A 20,586-nucleotide genomic window follows, 5' to 3' on the forward strand; every position below is an offset into this window, starting at 1 on the left:
CCTCAAACCTGAGAGCAACAAGAGCTCTAGACGTCCTCGAGAATCCAAACAGCAGCCCTCTTCCGCAAACAACAAAATTCATGAGATGTGAGCAAATGATAGCTGGGATTATTGAAGTGGAGTCTAGAAAAAAAATTGGGTTCTCAGCTTGTGGCTGATAACGTCTGACAACATCGATCCTGTCTTCGTGTGCAGCTCTGATGCAACGTGCACCAGCAGCCACAGAAAAAACACCAACCTCACCAATCTCCACCTACATGGCTGAGCATCGTGCACCGTCATTCACAGAGTCAGCACCTGAGGACATCTGCAACACCCATCTCTCCAGATTAATTACACTCATTTTAAGACATTGGCTAAATCTCACTTTTCGCCCATTAAGGCGTTCAAGTCTATATTGCTCTGACCCGCCCAGAGTGTCCAGAGTTAATTCTCTCGGAGAGAGAGAGCGAGCGAGTACTTCCAAATGGAGGAAAGCAGCCCTAATTACAGCTGATGCTCTCATTTAATCTCTCTCTCTTTCTCTGGTTCTCTCCCACTCGTCTTCTCTCTCTCTCTCTCTCTCTCTCTCCACCGCAGGCAGGAAGCTGCCACGAATCACTAACAGCTTTATCAGCGGATAAGTGGCTGTTCAAATATGGAGCTATTCAGAGAACTCTTTTTCAATACACACAGGTGCTGCTTTCACCACCACCCGGTCCCTCCGCCACTCACATGCGTGCTGCAGATACTGTACTGTACATAAACTCCCACCCACACACGTACACACATGGACGTACAGTACACACACAGTCACACACAGTCACACACAGAACACCTGCTTGGGTCAGACACACTTGCCAATGGCACTGATGTCACACAGATGTTTGGCTGGCGTCTGAGGTCACAGGAGAGGGAGAGGAAAACAGAGGAGCTGCTTGTTTTACCCCAAAATTTAAAATTTAAAACGGCTTACATCTCAGGTTGTTAAGATCTTAAAGGGCCTTATGTTGTGATTCAAAGTGGGAGTTCTTAACAGTCAACTTGAATTAGTTTTATCTTTGTTTTGTTTATCATTATTTTTCTAAGTTCGGTTTTCATGATGCAAATAAGATTTTGTGGAGCGTCGTGGCGGTGCTCTGGTACCGAAGGAGTTCTAATCGACTTGGATCTAATTAGGAGATCTAATCTCAATTGAAATAAGCCAATTTGGAAAAGGACAGTTTACAGTTAGTAATTTCCCCTCAAGTCTTTTTGGAGCATCTCAAAATGAACCAGTAGCATACATCCAAAACAGGTCATCGGATATGTAAAGCACATACAATGTACAGTACATGATACTTAAGTACCACATCGCTGCATGGATGACGTTTATTTATCTGTTCAGTAATTTCATGTAAAGATAAACAGGCCAGCAGAGGGCATGTGGTTGAATCCAGTCGTATTTTGCAGATCCACTGATACAAATTCTCCTTTAACTGCTCTTCTCCTCCTCTCAGTCCAGTCACTGCTGCTCACAGAGGTCACACCCTGTTCATCCCAGCAGTGATAATTACGACTTTCACACGGAGAGATGAGTGGCACCTTTTGACCCCAGAGCAACCTCGGCTCGCACAGATGGGTGAAGCGTACAGAGCAACGTGAGGGGAATCATCGGGGCGGATGACTGGATCCCTTTAGACTTAAAGACAGTATGGAGAGTCCACGCCTCACATTAATCAACCTGTGGAGGAGCATCTTTATGCAGACGGGAGCAGTGTGGGTTTTTGGAAGGGCCCCTGTCTGGGACGGGATTGAGGAGTCAGCACTGTGTTAGAGCGCCCCCCTGCCCGAATCTGTGTACGCGGCTCAGAAGGGGGATTAGTGGGGATTTAGAGGGCAGTAATTACCCTTGCCCATGGAGGGTCTGATAATTAAATTACCTTAGCAACCCCGTCACTGCCCAGCCGCACAAAGCCTCCGAGGTCGGAGAGAGTGACATTTTAGAATACGCGAATTTAGTTTATGTCATCGGAAAACATCTTCTTCTGCAGGTGTTAGCTTCTGAATTTTAAAAAAGGTGTGCACATGCATTATAAATGTCACTTTCAATGTAATAACCTTGTTGTAGAGGGTCACACAGCTTCTTCAGAAAACTTCAACTTCAACTACTGAAGCTGTGAGTTCATGTGTCATAAAATATGATGTGAATTTAACTCGTGATTAGTTATTTATCATCAAATTACTAATGGAAACTACAGTTATCAGAAAAATTATTACATTTGAACATATAACAATGCCTTAAATGACAGAAACCATCTTTGAGAAACATGGAGGAGACAAGGTTTACAACTAACACTGCAGCAGCCACCAGGGGGACAGCCAAATGGCTTGGCTTCACTTTTGGGGGGCTGTCATGTCCATCTTTATAAACGGTCCATGGGTTGAACACACGAGGGAAATGAGCTTCTGTGGACTTTGCACTGAGGAAACTTACTATTTCTATTATGGACAGTTGTGACACAGAGAGTAGATTAGTGGTTCAGTGAGACAAGTGCCGAGTTCAAAGACCAGCAGATTTCGACGGAGAAGAAAAGACAGAGGAGGAAAAAAAAAGTGAAAGAGAGAGATGCGTGGGAGCAGCAGCAGCTCCCACACAGGAAGAAAAGTCCCGATCTACCACTGAACAGCTCTTCAGCTCAAACTGACATACAAACCAACAACAACTCCCATGATGCAATGCAATGTCACTGTCACTGCATGAATATGCTCTGAGTTCCTGTCGGGTAATGTTAACAATAAGAACATGTCCACGACTATTAAGTGTCACCTCCTCTGCTACAAATTCCTCCCAACGCCAGTGACGCTTCGGGTTCGTCAGAATTTTTTATTCTAAATTCAGTAAGGCATTACTCAACTCGCCCGATGTGTCACATTATGCTGCTTCCTTACTCCACGGATCCATAAGCTGCCGCGGCATGATAACATCCCAGAGCCAAACACTGCACAGGCTGCACAAGCAGCCGTGCGAACACAGACGCACACTGACATACATGTGGAGTCCGACACACGTGAGCAGCACAGACACATATTCTACACCAGGAGGGGAAGAAATCACTGAAATAAATCAGTGTGTTATTACCTGCCTGTTAATTTACCACAATTATAGGAGATTAATTGATTTTCTGGATTTAAATGCTGATCACACACACACACATAGACACATACATCATGAAATATTCCTTTAAATCAATCAAGCTTTGTCATGAAGCCGACTCAGCCTTATCTTAACACCCACAGATGTACTGGTGAACCTTATGAACCCTATTTTATATGTTGCGATGTTGTGTGATTAATTGTTTGATTAATTCCTGGTTATATTTCTATTTTAAAATCGAATAAGAAAACACATATATCACATATTTGACTCTGAGAAGCAGGAACGAGCAGGTGCTTGTTGAATTTCTATCAGTCGCTGAATCTACTAAACTCTAGAATAAAGAACGTGCTTTGAAAAATTCCAACTAAATATTCTATCAGTATATTCATGTGGTGGATTTAAACAGGGACATTTTTATGGCTGCTTTGAATAAGGAGAGGACTCGTTTTAATATCTTAGTCCACACTACTTCCTTCAGCTTTATAACGCTTTACCGTAATCTCTCCCTCTCTTGTTCTTTATATTCCGATACTGTAACTGTGTGTCAGTCTGATTCCTGCAGAGTAAAACTGTGTATTTTAAGAAACCTATGAGAAATGAATACAGACAAAGGCTCTTGCGTGGATGCATACTGTGTCCATGTGATTACAGCAGTCATGGGTTAGACTGTACAGTGTGTGGCAGCACAACTGCTCATTAAGAACTGACTCTGTCAAGCAGCAGTGTTTTGGGTTGGTGGGGTGGGGGGGGGGGGCATTCAGCCATGTGTTCCTCAGGTCTGTTGAAGATGATTGATGCCCTTATTGTACGGCAGGCGTAAAAAAATAAAAGAATAAAAAATCCCTAAAACCCAGGGGAGTTTCCTTTTCTTTTTTTGTCTTCCTTCTTTTTTCCCCCTTTTCTTTTCCAATTGCTGCGTTCACTGGAGGGAAACAAAGGGAAGCTGGGAGGAGTGGCAGCTCTCCAGGAGCCAGTCGATCAACAGACATCACATAACCAGGTGCCAATGCCGTCCGCCGCACACCGCAGCCCGCTGGAACATGCAAAGTACATGAGCAGCCGGTGCCACATATCGTCCTCAGCACCTGACGGGTGTGATGCTATCAAATTGGCAGATTAGGCCGCCTCATAGAGCAATAATTACAACCAGAGATCTTAATCTCAACCATGAGAAGGAAAGCAAGAGGAAAGTGGGAGGGCGGGTGTAAATCTCCCAGTCACGTAGGCTCTGTGAAGTCACACCCCACCAACCAGCGATCCCACCCCCCCCCTGTTCCCCACCACCAGAAGTCACCTTGACAGTGCCCTTCACAGCCCTCCATCACCGAGACTGCTTCCATGTGACAGATCAGATCTCACAGTCTCTACACACTCTGCTGCGGTTTGACCCAAACGCACATGCTTCCTCCTTTCAAAACAATCACTGGTCAATAAAACTTGTATAATCAGGGAATTCAAATATATTGTCCTTTCACTTCAATCTAAAAATGGCAAGAACAACAGGAAGCAATCAAGCTACGATTATTGATAATAAATGATTGGATCTCAAAATACGTCCTAATTAAAAAGACACTGGATAATTTGACTCACTACACACATGCTGTACAAACAGAGAAATTCAAGTGTGATTATAATGACAGATGGTTGAAACAGGGCTCGAGCCTGTGTGAGCTACAGGGAAAGATGGGGAGTAAAGATGTAACTGCTTCATTTTAGTTAACGTCAAAGAGTTAGCGGAGTCTAATTCACACTTTATTCTCCGTACCTGTGTTTATCCTCAGGCTAAAAGACAAGCCTGAAGGGGAGTAGGTTGTAGAGAGGCATAACTCTAATGGACACTGGTGAATTGCATTGTTTTAGCACAGAGAACTGAGATCCTGCTCAGGACGACAGAAGTAGGAAGTGGAGAAACACTGTTCCCAGTTCATCTGAGCCTAACGCTCCACACTTAGCCTCCCTCTCTGCCTTCCTCTGTCTTCGTGGATGGCGCTCCGCCACTTTGGATATGTCATGGCCAATAAGGATGAAAAATTGAACTGCTCTCCCCGGGTCCCCAGTTGGCACGACGGCTTCGTCCTCCACCTTCGCACGCCTGGAGGAGGCCCGAGCTCCACGCTCCCAAACAAAATGGGATTTAACAAGGCCAGAATCACTCACAATGCCTCAGTAAATACCCACTGAACCCTGCCTGAACCAGCAGTGGTTGAATATGGACTTCAACATAGGAGTGGGGGAGTGAGAGGATGGCGTCTGCAGGATTGTGGAGGGTTGAATCTGCGATGAAATACAAATGACGAAGCCAGGTTTTGTCAAAACCCATTTGTCAGAGGCCTGAGTAACGTCTCTGCTTTGCCACAGTGGAGAGTTTGATCTAGCTCACTCTTATCTCTCCTAATGCTCCATTTCTAATTTTATTCTCATTTTTTTACGGCAGCTTTCACAGAAATAAACTTAACAGAATGCGTAATGCAGAAATAAAAGCACACAACAACAACAACACAAGCCAGAATTAAACTAAGAAGCACAGGAAACAGATTAAAAAACACCAAGGACATGCAGGAGACAAGAAAAAGATTCTAGAGAAAAAGATTCTCTGCAATTTTCTTTTCTTTTCTTTCCCTGTTGGTCAAAAATGCATTGCTTTTGTTGGCATCTTTTGTGACAACACGAACATTTTTTGTATTTTATCTACATTAATCTTTTACTTATACTTACAAATCTCACATTAATGCAGCCACGTCAACACATTTCCATATAAATATTCATGCGGCTGCGTGTTGACGTGGGAAAACAAAGTCCCTCCTGTATCTTAAGTGTTTAGCATGAGATTCCACATGATTCATTTTGTCTCCCGGTCTGTGCGCTGACAAGTGGACGCACTGCACAGTCGGCTTGTTTTTCTATGAGATATGGTAAAAAATCGATAAGGAACTATTCAGCCGGTGCGTACTTGGACCCATAAGCAATACACTGTCACGGTGTGACAAAAACGCTTCCCAGAAGACAAACCGGTTTTCCATCCACTGCATCTAAACGTCCATAAATTTGCCCTCTGAGCAAAAGTGTCCTCAAGGATTAAAGGAGATATTTTTCTTTGTGAGTTTACAGCCCACTTTAGGTTTGGGTTCCAATAAAATAAGATTTAATTAAATCGCAAGTATGCAAGTATGCAGCTTCAGTAGATCCACACAGAGGAAATACATATTTCCAACATGCTGTTGCATTTTTAGAGAGTAGAAAAGGTCAGGATACGTCATCCTCCTTAATCAAGTCTACCATCAGAAGAAAATATTCTAATTATACATAATCTAATAATCGAGTGCACCCATTTTAATCACTTCGTATTTACCCAGCATGATGTAGGGTGGGAAGAGTCTTTATAGCGAACATGCTCATACTCAAAGGAAAACAATGATATTCCACAGGCACAAATTCATTTTATGGTTCATTAAATTAATGTTCCGTTGAATCTTTGATGAAATATAAAGTGTGAAGGCCAAATAAGCCCTGGTATGAGGAAATCCTGACGTAGAAGCAGTAAAACAGATGTTTGTTGCTCTGTGTCCATCGAGACTCACCTTTTAGTTGACGCCGGCTGCAGTTTCTCTTTAAACGCCACCTCCTCACTCACACTCACTCACTCAGATCTGTGGGAGATGAAAACGTAGAGAAAGACCATGTTTACACAAATGACAGAGAAACAGTTTCCACAGCTCAAACTGGCCATGAGACAAACGAGGGTTTCCTCAGAACCTTCTCAGAATAGAAAACGATGACGCAAAGTGGAAAAGGTAAATAAATGTGTTTTTTTATTTTACACTGAACTGGAGACAAAAACATTTTGCTTGTTATTTGCATTTCATCTTCCTTAATAATATTATATTAGTTGTTAAGTAGATATTAGGAAGTGAAGAGCTCCTCTCTCAATTTTCATGAGAGAGAGAGAGAGAGAGACAGAGAGAGAGAGCAGGCTGTGGTGACAGCGAGCCTCATTACAATCCTCTGCACAAATCAACGACGCGTCATCATTTCAAATGCGCTGCTAAATATGCATGCATAACAAATAGCATGATTGGAACACAGCGAGCATGTCATCGTGATATTAGTCGCTAGCAACTGAGTATTTGCCTTTGTGACTTTCAGCAGCCATCTGCACAAGTTCTTTTGCAAGGCTTCATAGAACACAGCTCCTGTTTCCTGCTGTGTTTTCACATTTGCTCCTCCAATCCTTCTGCTCATCACTTTTTACCACTTCTAACCACAAAGCACTGGGACTCAGGATAACAATGGGTCTTCTGAAATATTGCCCTGTTTGCAGGTATTTGTCCTCCTCTCCTATCATGGTCTTACATCTCCTGCCATGCATTCCACTATTGTTCTCCACAATTCAAAAACCCAAAATGTAGGAAATGACATGCGGCACAGAATATAGCTCAAACACGGTAGATTTCAAAATGAAGGGGTAAATATTTTATTCTTCAAAAAGACAAACAATAGAGGGACAGGCTGGCAGAAAGGACCTTTGTCTGTCACTGAGTGGAACCCCCCCCCCATATCTCAAAGATATTTAGCCTTGTATGAGTCACAGTCTTGGATCATTAAGTTCTCTATCACGTTAAAGGACAATCATGGACAATATAGACCCACTGACCTCGATTCTGCACTGTACCACCATTTATTTCCATGATGTCAAAGGAGACGTATTCTGCTCATATTCAGGTTCATCATTTTAAATTGTGTTATTACTAGAAAAGCTTTGTATCCTTTGTATCTGCTGAACTATTGACGGAGCATTTCAGGAGCTTCAGGAGTTGTATTTTCTGTAGCCTAGCTTTAGGTCATTCCATACAGGAAAGCCAAGCAATAAACTAGTGGGAAGAACGACTCAAAAAGCAAAGTGTGTCTCCTTTAAGCATTTACCTTATTATTACTACGAGTTGTTGTTTACTCTGTTTTTCTCTCTTCATAAAAATAGTATTTGAGATGTACCATCATTCCACCCAGCTTGCTTCTTTCATTTATTCACTGTAAACATTCTAAGAACAGGATCACAGGCTAAGAGGAATGTAAAAAGATCCCTGTTATGGAAACCAAGCAGATGTTGGCCAATTTCTGAGGCTGCAATCATGCAACCACATCCCATTCCCTTCCCCGACCTGGCTCTACACTGACATCACTCGCAGAAATGACATTCATTTCTCTCACGGCAACCGCAGATATGGCAAATGTAACATGCGGCGCAATCTCCATGCTCAACAACCTGTGCAGTAGCTTATGTAACGACGTGTTGAGGAGGCAAGGACACAATCTTCAGATCAGAGAACCAGAGGGGGGGGGGGTTGAAGACACTCGACAGGAGAGATATTACCACAGTAATCTACACTGAGGGGGTGAGCTGTAGAGCACGCTGACCTTGAAGAGTTTAACCTGCCAATCAAAAGAGTGTTTCTCCTCTCTGACAGGCAGCGAGGCAGAAAGCAGAGCCCCAGATATGTCAGCTGGGTCCAGATGTATAAATGATGCGGAGACACAAAGACAATGTGTGCGCCACTTTCCACACCGCAACTCGGCAGTGATCTAGATAGAAAACACACACACCAGAATGTGCTTTGTGTTACGGGTATCTTCACGAGTGATGGCTGAGAATGTATTAGTTCAAAAGAGTAATGTCGTGATCAGAAAAACAGGAAAACTGCAGCTCTCTTATTCATTTCAGTCTGTAGTCTCACTCACCTCTACCCTCAAGGACGATCGTGTATTTGTTGACAGAAAACGTAGAAGACTCAACATTATTGAGGCGTAGTAAACATAGAAAAACATTTTTCCAAAAAGCCTTTGGCAAACCGTGTCTTATTACTACAAAATGCCACTGAATTGCTTAGCAACTGTTTCCCAGCATGCCTCTCAACGGCCATGCTCCACCGTGCGGCACATATACATAAGGAAAATCTCTATGTGCAAAGGTGTCCACCAGGCCGACCATCTGCTCCGAGGAAGACACTTCCCATGGTCAAACAGTGAAGATATTTAAAGCATCATATTCAAAGCGTCCAGAATGTCTCTAGATTCCTTCATTGCTTCACATAACTAACATTTTTCTGCATCTGCATCTTCCGTTATATTTAAATTCTAGAAAAAGCCACTGAACTATTTGAGGTTGAACTTTCAAACTAAAGAGCCGACTGGATTCCGCAGCTGGTGAGATGTTGTGAAATAAGACGTCTGGCACTTCAACGCGCTGCACGCTGTCATTCCATTCCGACTCTTTTTTTTTTTTTTTTTTGATCCCCCTGCTGTCTATTTGCCATATGCAGTCCTTCACCCTTTGTTGTCATCCAGAGGCGTCGATCTGCTGCTGTCCGTAACAACGTTGTATTCAGTATTACACTTGATTCGCTGAAAACATCGAATGACTTCAAACAATAAATGTTAGTGGCGGCGAGACTGACAACAGAAAAGAAAAAGTGTGACACCCAGTGAAGCTGTAGCTGGAGACTTGTGTTTTTATCAATTTTGCAGTTCTGTTTTCTATTCCCACATGACCCCCCCCCCCCTCAATCCACCACCATACTTCATCACACCAAAGAATTTGAATCAAGTCGCGGGTTGAAACATGCTACACCTGAGTAAAACACTGACTCTGCAGCAGCTGTGGAATTGGTGGATGAGTTATTCTGTTTTGACACAACAGAAATACAATGCTCTCTTTCTGCTGCTGACGGCTGCTCACTGTGGGAGTAATTATGAATCCAAGACATCATGTTGAATGGTTAAATAGAGCCTGACTAATATGGATATTTTTGTGGTCAAGGCCAGTACCAATATTTGAGAGTAAAAGCATTAACATAAATAAAACCAAATAAATAGAACTTGAATTAAGACAATAAACACAAATACACATCTTTGCTCCATTCTTAAAAAAAACTCAATTTTTACATTAGCTCATATTGGCAATCATTAACACAGTTACCAATATGTCAATCAATTATAAATACTCAAAAGCATTTAGCAAATTCATAATCATCCTATAAATAGATAACAACCTCATATATAAAGCCCATAGGATAATTGTACATGATACAAATATCATAAATGCAAATCCTCTCTGTTTGAGTTCAGTGCATTCACTTCAGCCTCCCACAGTTTCTTAGATGCAGCTTTGCGAGCCCCCCCCCCCCTTCAGCTTCATGCACATTTGTGTGCACACACGCCAAAGCTGCAGGGCCACTCCTGCCCAGTCTGTTTCTATGAGACATGGAAACAGGGATCACAATATCTCCAGCGTGGGCCTTTATCCCGGTGGCAGTGATGTCCTGCACAGACGCTGCCCTCTGAACAAACAAGATTACCTTGATGAACAGAGGCAGGCTTGTTTACTCCCTGTGTCAAGGTACTTTGGGGGTGACTCACTGTCAGCGAGGGGAGGAAACTTTAGAGATGAGATGCTGTTTGCAGGTATCTGCTGCACTCACAACATGACTCAGATTCTGTAAACCAGCTTCTCAAATAACCACTGCTTCTCAGGTCACAGCAGGGTGACGACCAATTATGACTCCCCGTTTTTCCCCATTTCAGAAAAGTGTATTTAACGTGTACATTGAATTTTTAGTCAGGTCCATGTCCCATCTGCTAACATGGAGGAGACAGCTTAATGACATTCCCAGCAGGCAGCCAGCCACAGATGATTTGCCTTCACTTGTCATGTCGTCCATCTTTACGGACAGTCTGTGATTTGCAGGCGAGTATTTAGCAGCAGGTCGATGAGTGTGAGGTGGATATAAAATAAACTACAGCTCCCATGTTCCTGATAACAAGGAAACATGGCAGAACAACCGTGTTGCTCACTGATGTGATTTTAATAGTATTTAGAAAACGATCAAGTTCTCTTGCACGCAGGAGTAAGCTATGAGGCTGTGGCTACACAGGCAATATGTGTTTACAGCCGAAGGTCACTGATTATCCGTCCTTTTTAATGGAATGTATTTACAGAAGAATAAATATGGAATATACCACACTCATGCGCTGAGGAAAAATAAGTGAGTTTTACCAAGACAACTATGAAGTGTTTAAGTTGTCGACCTTCAACGTGACACAATCAGTGTTTCAGCAGCCAGTACTGCACTGAAAGAAAGGTTTCTTTAAACTCAGAAGCTTGAGTCTGCTGGTGCAACAGTTGTGATGCAATACAAAAACTTTGTTTCTCAAAACCCATGTGGAAGAAACATGCCGCTGTACAAGCCAGTGCTCTGCCAGGCGATGTTTGTTGTGTCACTACAGCTGCGCTACACACTCTATATAAACATTGTTCATGGACTGGACCAGTTTAGGTCACATATGATCATGATGGATGTCGACATATGTCTGGTCTGCTGTGCAATCGCTGGAGGAAGAGAGATAGCTGTGCGCTTGGTTGGCAGACCGCCATTTGAGAGTGGGCTCCATCTTGACTAAGGATGGCTGATCCCTATCTCATTCTCTGTCATTTCCCACACAGGTTTATCCATTTACTGGAGGCCTGTGGTAAAATGACTGTTAGTAATACACGTGCCTGAAGCTTCACACTGAATCCCTGAGGGCATGGAATATATGAGCAGGAAGGCTACATCATAAACAAGAGATTGAACGTGGATATGGTGAACTAAGATTAAAAAAAAAAAGACGAGAACCGCTTCACTCAAGATGTTCAGCCTCTATATATATTCTGCAGGGACACAGAAAAACTCAGCGAGACATGAGGAGATTAAAAACATGCCCCTATAAAACCCACACGAGGACCCACAACAATACAACCACTGCCTTTAGCTCAATGTACAACCCAGAGGTGAAATCATGTCAGTGTGGCTCTTCACATTTAATTTGGATATTACAGTGTACCCAGGTACCAATACAGGTACCTTCTATCTTATATCTTAGTAATATTAGGATTTATTTTATGCTTTTCATCCAAATTGTTCACTTTCTTGTGTACTGTTATTTTTTTCCCTCAATCTAAAGCATTCTTCTTTTTCTACTAACTCCCCGACCTTGATGTTCACCGCGCACGACGTCAGAATAACCTTGTTCTCATACGTTACGATATATGTCAGAATGACTAAGTGATGTCTGACGGATCATGAATTCTCCTGCTCTCAGGTGCGTCGCAGCAGAATGTAAATCATTACGTCTCAGCAGGTGTGTCTGCTCTCTGCGGAGCGCTGCAGTCTATGAACTGTATTCATGTTTATGTGCCGGAGGGCAGGCCAGCTAAACTAGGCCAAAGGGGGGTCGTCTCCATGGTGACAGCAGCCAAAGGACCAGATGCACCTGTGTTCTACCAGCGACATGTTTTTTTCCTGTGGAGGATTACGAGAGAATAAACGGTCAACTCCATTTGCTGATTCATGAAACCTCGCAAAACGTTTTTTAAAAAGATATATTCGGCTGTAATCTTTGAACAGTATTCTGGACAGGGAAAAAAAATACACTTTCCTCAAAGTGTCTGAGTCAGTATTTAAAGTGCCAAATAAAGGTTCATCAATTTGTACTGGAATAGTTGTAATATTCAAAACAAGAATTATGTGTATTACACTGTATATACACGCCCCAGCAGAGTTTTTGAAGTACTTATTGTACAAGAGTTGAAAATAAGAATATCCAGTAGACAGGCTTGAAATTTATGTTTTTCTGAAACACAGCAGAGAACGTAGACGAGATTTTATCATCACAAACTACACTTGTAATCCAAACTCCTCAATTCAATGTCAAATAGTCAGAACTACAATCTTTTCATATCCCGGTGAAGGATTTCTGTAATAAACCCAACAACGTTTTGGTTGAGAAAGTAAAGGTCACACGTGTTTCTGCTCTGTCATGTCTCAAAGCTCATGTTTCATACAGTGGACTGACAAGGAAAGAATATGTTCCAAAAGTTTTTTCTCTTTCTGCTGCCTTTGGATTATTAATGCATTCATCCCGGACGTTCTTTTGAACTTGGGCTACGCACCGCAGCAACAAAATAAGCCTGTGCTGCATTAGCATTATAAGAAAATTGTCTCAGCTGTGATTTTACTGCTCCTCTCCAGCTCGGGCTCTCCAGTAGATGATCAAAGCTGGTCTATGCCTGTAAAAAGCTTGACTCTCAGGGCACAACGGGTTCATTGACTTCAGCTCCTCTCCTCTGCCTTTGAGGGACCAACAGGGCTTTCATTTGCTCCCAGTGCCTCACCGCTATTACCAAGAGTAGATGCCCTGAAAGATGCCTGGAGCTTTTTCATCTTGAAGAGCGAGGGGGGACAGGGTGTGCTTGGATAATGCAAATAATTTCTGTAAATGCTGTTATTTGCAGGATGACTTCGAAAAAGGTATGATTAGCGAGGTTGTGTGAAAATGAAAAACTCAGAGCTCAAAATGCTCGAACCATGTTCCATTTGTGAGGCACGTGTTACTTTGTTCTTCAATTAATTCAGTTTGAGGAGAATTTGTGTCTCGTGACAGGAGCGAAATGTGTTTTTCCATTTTTCATTTTTTGGCTTGGATCTATTTTTTTCTACACTTTTTCATTTTCAAGATAGTTATGGATTAATTAAAGTTCTGCTTCCCCCTGAAGTGCTAATAAATGAGACATGATGATATTTTAGCTTTACTTTGGCAAGAGTCCACAGTTAATCTGTATAACAAAGCAGCTTGTGAGCACAGCATTTATTCTTGGAGGTGTGAAAAACCTGACGTAGTTTTCAGAAATAACAGCACAGTCTTAGGAGGCGTTTTGTTACCTAGCAACCCGACTGCAAACCTACTTTGACGCCGTGCTAATGGTGAGGTAACACATTAACTAAACATAATTTGCAAACGTAGACGCTGCACAAGGGACAGAGGAATATGACAAGAAAAACTTAATCTGCCTCATCCTTTGTAGCAGCGGCTGCGTCGGGTTCAGCTTGTCGCCATCCTTCAAACATGGCAGAGAGGAATTAAAAAATCCTCTGTGAAGTGAGGGGTGGGGGGGGGGGGAAGCGTTGATGAAGCCGGGCAGGCAGAAGGTTCACCGGTGTTTGAACACAACAAACAGACAGCCAGAATTATACTCCCTTGTTCAATTTACAGCCGCGTGTGAGCCAGCGCAGCATTAAACAAGCATCTGGGCGTTTTGGCTCCGGCTGTCGTTAGCTAGGCGGAGATATCCCTTTTCCTTTGCGTGGCTCGGCTCAGAGATGTAACCACATCTGAGACCAGTGTCGCTGTGAAGGAATTTCCCCTGTTGTGATTTAGGACGGCTCAACAACACCATAGAAAGCATTAGCAACTTATTTTACTTAAGTTATCCTTCGTTGTTTGGGTATTATTAGAAATATTAATGCCCTTTAAATCAAAAAGACAATATAGTTTAATATTAGATAATATTGTTTAATGTGCTTTCCAATGCCTCAAATCAGATTCCGCCCTGGATAAGTCAGCGTCACATGACAAGCACAAGTTTTATATAATATTATTTTTGCGTAATATTTTGCTGTTGTGTGCTGACCTACATTTCAAAACGCTAAAGACAAAGCATACACGTTTCAAAATGGTTGTAAATTGGTGATCCATCATTTTGTGACAACAAATCTATGACTCAGACTGACTAATCAATTTTGGTGTTTGTGGCCACAAGCTCTCGAATTCAAAGTCACGAGCTAAACAGGCATCATCAGTGTGACCGAGTTCACCTCTGTGAGATCTAGTTAAATATTTTCCTGCCAGATTAACTTTGTCGAACACACAATTACGCCTCAGTGTGACATTACTGGTTCGGAGGAAGAAGAGACGAGTATGTGCTGCAGCAATGGTGGAAGAACATTAGCAGCCCAGTAGTTGAGGATAAAAACATGTATATAGAGATAAATAAAACTAAAATATCACTTTGACTAATCTCAAAAAGCCCATATCAATATGTCTGTGGTCAGAGATTAAGCTCATTCTCTAATCTGGAATGTCAAACATAAGCTTCTTATTTATTTTGTGTCACCGTTTCCGATTCATTCTCTGCCGCGGCACATTGACGTGATCACAACACAGATTAACAGGTGGAACAAATGCATCCCTGCTGTTTGTTGCTCTGAGAAACAGTCGCGAGTGGGAGAAGTCTGGATAAACTTTCCAAGAAAACTGCAAAAAAAAAACACTTGAGAGCTAAAACTCAGAGGTGTTTCGCTTTGAAGATACGAGAATGTGGCGTGAGTAAAAGTTAATTCAGCTTTACAAATAGTGACATTTCAGCTCAATGCTGTGTTCAGGAAAGGTCCAGTCTCTCTGATGTCCAGTTTTGTACCTCACAGGCAGAAAACATGGAGACCAGACATTTGTAAGTGTCATTTGTGCTCATTCGCTCTGAATGTGCCATCTCTGTTTGTCCTCCAGGCAGCAAGAGCGGCCTTATACTCGTCTTCTAATATTTACCAGGGCATGGCTTAATCCCCAGGAGGGAAAAAACGCACCACCCACACTCCCTGAAGAGGAATTAAACCTATAGGCTGTGTTGGAAATGTATCTCGAGATGTGAAATAAAGACCAGGATTATCTTTAATAGAGCTCTGCAGAGGGTTTCACACTGTATTTATACAGTCAGGTAAACAGGAAACATAAGAGACAACTGTTTCTGAGTAATAGCCTGATAAAACTGCAGCCACCTGTAGTCTGGTTAACACAGGAAGCTGTCTGCTCTTACTTCTGCATGAAAGTAGAGGTTTGCTCCTGCACAGATCAGGGTCAACAAGAGGATCATCATCAAGAAAGGAGATGAACTCTGGGGTCACATGTGCAAAGTGCATTTGATAGTTAAGGTTAAAACAGTAAAAGGTGTCTGTCTAGTTTTGAATCGTCCGTCTGCGCGTACGCCAGACAGTTCCACTTATGCAAGCACAATGTGAGTTATTGTTGAACGCAGCACACGAGCATTGATCAGACGTGGGAAAGAGTTCAAGCAAAGTTCATATGCAAGTTTTCCACTACAAGGCTTCACCTCACACCTTCACACGCCCACATCCTGCCTCTCAGACAGAGTTACGTTTTACCAAACCCCGATGATATTACGCGAAACAAATGTTGCTTAGTATTGACACTGACTCGGTTTGGAAGCGCCTTGGGCTCAGGCATCGTGATGAGTCACCAGAAACTGATCTAAGAGCAGTGTGAGGAAGCTTCCCTGCCCCAGATATTTCACATAGTGGAGGCTCAGATTAAAAAGCAGCCGCCTTGATCCTGTTAATATGATGCCTGCCATCTTTTCTGCCACCTTTGCTGCACAACATGATTCGCCTCTTTCTGCCAGCAATCAGCAGAATGTGCTGGGACTGTGGATGTTTCTATTTTTTTTTTTCTCCTCACCAGCTCTGACACTCAAATCATCAAGTAAGAATGTTAAGATGAAAGTTCAGTGGCTTTGCACACATCGAAAATGCACTGCAGTCACTTCACTTTACGGTGAGCCACAGCAGGAGGGTTTCCCTGATTGCAATTTTGTCATATCACCGTGTTCCTGCTCAAATGGTCACAAAATATCACCTCTAAAATACAGCCACTTGGAGGTAGGAAGGCCCATTTGTGTCTTCAGTGTAGTTTTATTTTGTCCCGGAAGAGCAATTATTTCTTGAAGGACGTATCTCTATAGTAAGGTCGAAATATGATGACAATAATAAAGTCAAACTCTGAGTTTGTAGTCTTATAGTTTGGTTCCTATGAGACATACAGCAGGGATGAAAACACAAATTCAAGGTGAGAGAAATCTTCTTCAATTCAACACACATAAAAGAGCTTCATCTATATGTCCTTCCACACAGCTGCTTTTCCGCTTCTGTCTAGACATGAACAGAAAAATTATTAATTCAGAGGTTAGAGGTCTGCCTGTGAAAAATAAACTTCCACACGTCTGTGCACGTTGGAGGAGGACAGTCTCTGACTGTTCTCCTGCTGGTTATTCTGGGATATAAAATGTTTCCCCAAAGCACACACAGACACACTCCTTCATTCTGACTGGAATGATGAGGGTTAGTGAAAGTCTGACAGTGGATGGCTTCCCCAGGAGGATGATGGGAGGGATAAAAAAAAACATGCTCGGTGACTACTGAGGCCATTTGGTGCCATAAGAAGACATGCAGCTGTGAGAACAAGAAAAAACACGTTGGACTTTTCAAGGTTGGAGCGTTGGTGGAGTCGAAGTAACAACCAGCAGCCAAAAAAACTTTTTAGATTTAAAATATGCATGTTCCCCTTAGGTTCTGTTAAAAGCACATTATAATCTAATTAGTTCCAACTAAAATAGGTTTGAGTTTTAATTATTCTTACAGTGATTTACCCTGCTGATTATCACAGCAGCTAACAGACAACACATTGACTGTCTCCTATTATCAAAGTGAAATGAATAAATACTTGAGATTCGTCCAGTTTCAACAGAGTGCAGTTCTTTTCTCACTTGACATATATGCTAATTTTCTGAAAGATAATTAGTGAATTTGACAGCTCTCCAAAGAAACCAGAACCGTCTTCAACAATATCAATGAGCCTCGTGTTCTTCTCTCCAGAGAGAGGAGCAAACAGGGTCTGTCTTTTGTATATGTCATATCTCCTCCAGCCCACGGTGACCACAATATGTCTCAAACACTTTGGCTCACAAAGGACAGATCGACACCGGGGAGCCAGGGGAATTGGAGCATTGTGGGAAATGACTTCCCTGTGGCCATTTTGAACACGCCAGACCATCTTCCCCCATGTGCTGTCTTCTCTTAAGCTTATCCAGAGGCAACTTTTTTTTTTTCCCTTCCTCTCTCACCACATAAGGATCATAGAGCCGCACTGTTCGAGACAAGCCACCCCAGCTGATGGTTACTAAACACTGCGTGGCAGCCTGGAGCATACGGAGGAGTCACTGAGGAACTGCTCTGCCCATGACATACAGAGCACACGGCTGCATGTGGGGTCTATGGCCCAGTCTATAGTGTAAATATATTAAAGTATACACATGATAATAACTTTATTTGTACAGCATTTATCTAAACAAGGTTCACAGCATTTGACCACAGCAGTGTCTTACCAGGGTGGGGATTTAGTTTCAAACACCACGACCGCCTCTTTGTAACGTACGCAGGGAAATTACAGTTTATTAAGACTGTGGTTTTCTAACTCCAACAACAAATTTCAAACAAATTCTAAGAACTACAATGGCACTCAGTTGAGCAGATACCTCCACCAAAGCCCAACAGTCCGCTCAAATGGTAAATGGTCTGTATTTATATAGCTCTTTTCTAGTCCTGGCGATCATTCACACACCGTCAGCACAGTCATCAGGGGCAATTTAGCGTCACCCCACTCTACCTCTCTGGTAAAGTGCTTCTTACCCCAACAGACATCATAGCAGTGTCACCATGTTGCAAGAGCTTAATTCATTTGGCGTCTGCAGGATTTTCTAATTTTCTATTTATCATTTAACATATTTTACATTTCTCCTTTCTATCATTCCAAAATTAAAGAATATAATTCCAACACCTGTAGAAAAAGTTTGCCTCCTTAACTTGAATTTTGTTATTAAAGCAGTGAAAATGATTTTGGGATGAACATCTGCCGTCAGTGAGCAAGAATAAGCAATAAAACCACAGACTGCCCACACAAGAAGCGAAACCATAGCAACTCAAGTGAGTTCATAATTACAAGGCTAATAATGTTTTCTCTACAAAATGACTTGCGATAATGGTCACGCAGTCTGGATATTGTTAACTGCTTATTTAAAATCAACATTAGATAAATGATTTGTTTTGAAGTTTTGAATCCGATGAAGCAACGTGAAAACGTGTCTGTCTGACGTCAACATCCATGATAGAGTAACAGGCTCAGATATGACAACAAGGAATAAGGAGAAAAGTCTGTCTCTGCTGAAAAGGAAATGTGGTTTAATACCAACCTTGACAGTAAAGGATGCAGCAGGATTTCATTTTATGCTGACAAACTAAAATACAGAATAAAAAAAGAAGTCTTATACAATAAATATTATTTTACTTTCTTTTAAATCCCTCATTTCCGTCTACGTTGCTTGATTTCCATGGTTCACTTTGCTTTGGAATAAACACGTGGGGTTTTGCTGAAGCTCGAAAATGTTTAATAAAGGACTTATCCGTCACCTCTGATTACATCTTTGGGCTTCCTTTAACAAATAAGGTTAAAAACTGAGATTCATCCAGTGATTATCGTAAACTAGATCATCATCTTTACAACTGAGTGGATCAGAGCATCAGTTGAATATAGTGGGTTGTGGCACTTTCCATAATTCATCCAAAAGTAATTAAATGAGATATATGATGCTTTTTCAGTTTTTCTGTGCAGACGGGCTTCAAAGAGACAGGAGATAAAAACCAGGTGTTTCAGACAGAGGCTGAATGGAGGAGCTGCAGCAGTGGACAGTCTGAGCAGAATCTGTCTCGTGTCTGTCCACGTTAGTGTTATTGAGGCGTGTTATTAGAAGTATTAAAGCGATGAAGCGTCTACAGATTCTTAAAGAAAGATCAGGGGATCAACTATCTTACATCCCATATCTCATGTTACCACCCAAAACCTTAAAAACTCACATCAGAGGAGTTTTCAACATCTATGATATTTCTAACCCGTGTGCCTCGAGCAGCAGCCACCGCTTAGCATTTCAGGTAAAGTGCAGTTCAAAACAATTTAGCACACAAACTTTTCTCTGCACACTGAAAACGCCAGGAGGTTACACAGCTATCTGGGTCAAACTCAGTGAAAAACACAAATTAGCAGACACCAACAAAGACTGAGGAGCAAATTACTGAAGGGAACATACCTTTGTTTTTGTTTTTTTTTAGTAAACTCCCACAATGCTGTTTATTAAGGTGAAGGAATAAAGACTCTGCTAAGCTGTGATGCTGGAAGCCCCTGAGGTCTGTCTCTTATCACATGGATAAATTGGTCATAGCATGTCTGGTCTCTGTGTGTGGTTCCTGAACCTGACATGAGTTAAGAGGAAGAATAAAATCTCTTGGCTTTGACTTCCTTGTGACAAAATGTGGAACTGAGATTTGAACCTAGCCTAATGTCATGCGGGAGGATTAACGTCGCTGCTATTGGGAGGAGACAGAGACATTTCTGGACGTGAGATCAGGTAAACAGAAACGAAGGACGGTGAGGGTGGGAAGTGCACAGTGCATCAGTCATCGTTGACAGCTCTGACAGTCACACTGAGCTTAGTAATCAAGAGTGAAGTGGGTTCTTCACTACATCAAATCAGACAGTGACGCTCATTACTCATCTCTGTAAATCTACGACTGCAACCACGAACCAAAGAAAACCTCTCCAACGACACTCAGAGACTAAAACACACACACACACGCACATGCACACACACGCACACGCACACACACACGTGATGCAAGTATTTTTTGGTACTCATTAATCACCATGTGAAATTATAGCTCTTCGAGGTACGCCATGTTTGCAGCTACAATCACGTTATT

General features: G+C 42.2%; 1 protein-coding gene across 8 annotated transcripts in view; it reads right to left on the reverse strand.

Annotated features, from left to right (window-relative positions):
- The window catches only part of syt1a (synaptotagmin Ia), a 118,607-nt gene that overhangs the window by 65,084 nt on the left and 32,937 nt on the right, over positions 1–20,586 (reverse strand). For 6 of the 8 annotated variants that reach the window (XM_069520206.1, XM_069520212.1, XM_069520203.1 and 3 more), the window contains exon 3: positions 6,697–6,765. The gene's annotated coding sequence lies outside the window, so the exon portion shown is untranslated. Of the gene's footprint in view, positions 1–6,696; positions 6,766–19,916; positions 20,090–20,586 lie in introns of those variants that run through there. The other 2 variants (XM_069520205.1, XM_069520209.1) reach the window with 2 other exon arrangements.

The sequence above is a fragment of the Paralichthys olivaceus genome, chromosome 23 (genome assembly GCF_024713975.1).
Source record: "Paralichthys olivaceus isolate ysfri-2021 chromosome 23, ASM2471397v2, whole genome shotgun sequence".
Classification (NCBI taxonomy): Eukaryota; Metazoa; Chordata; class Actinopteri; order Pleuronectiformes; family Paralichthyidae; genus Paralichthys; species Paralichthys olivaceus.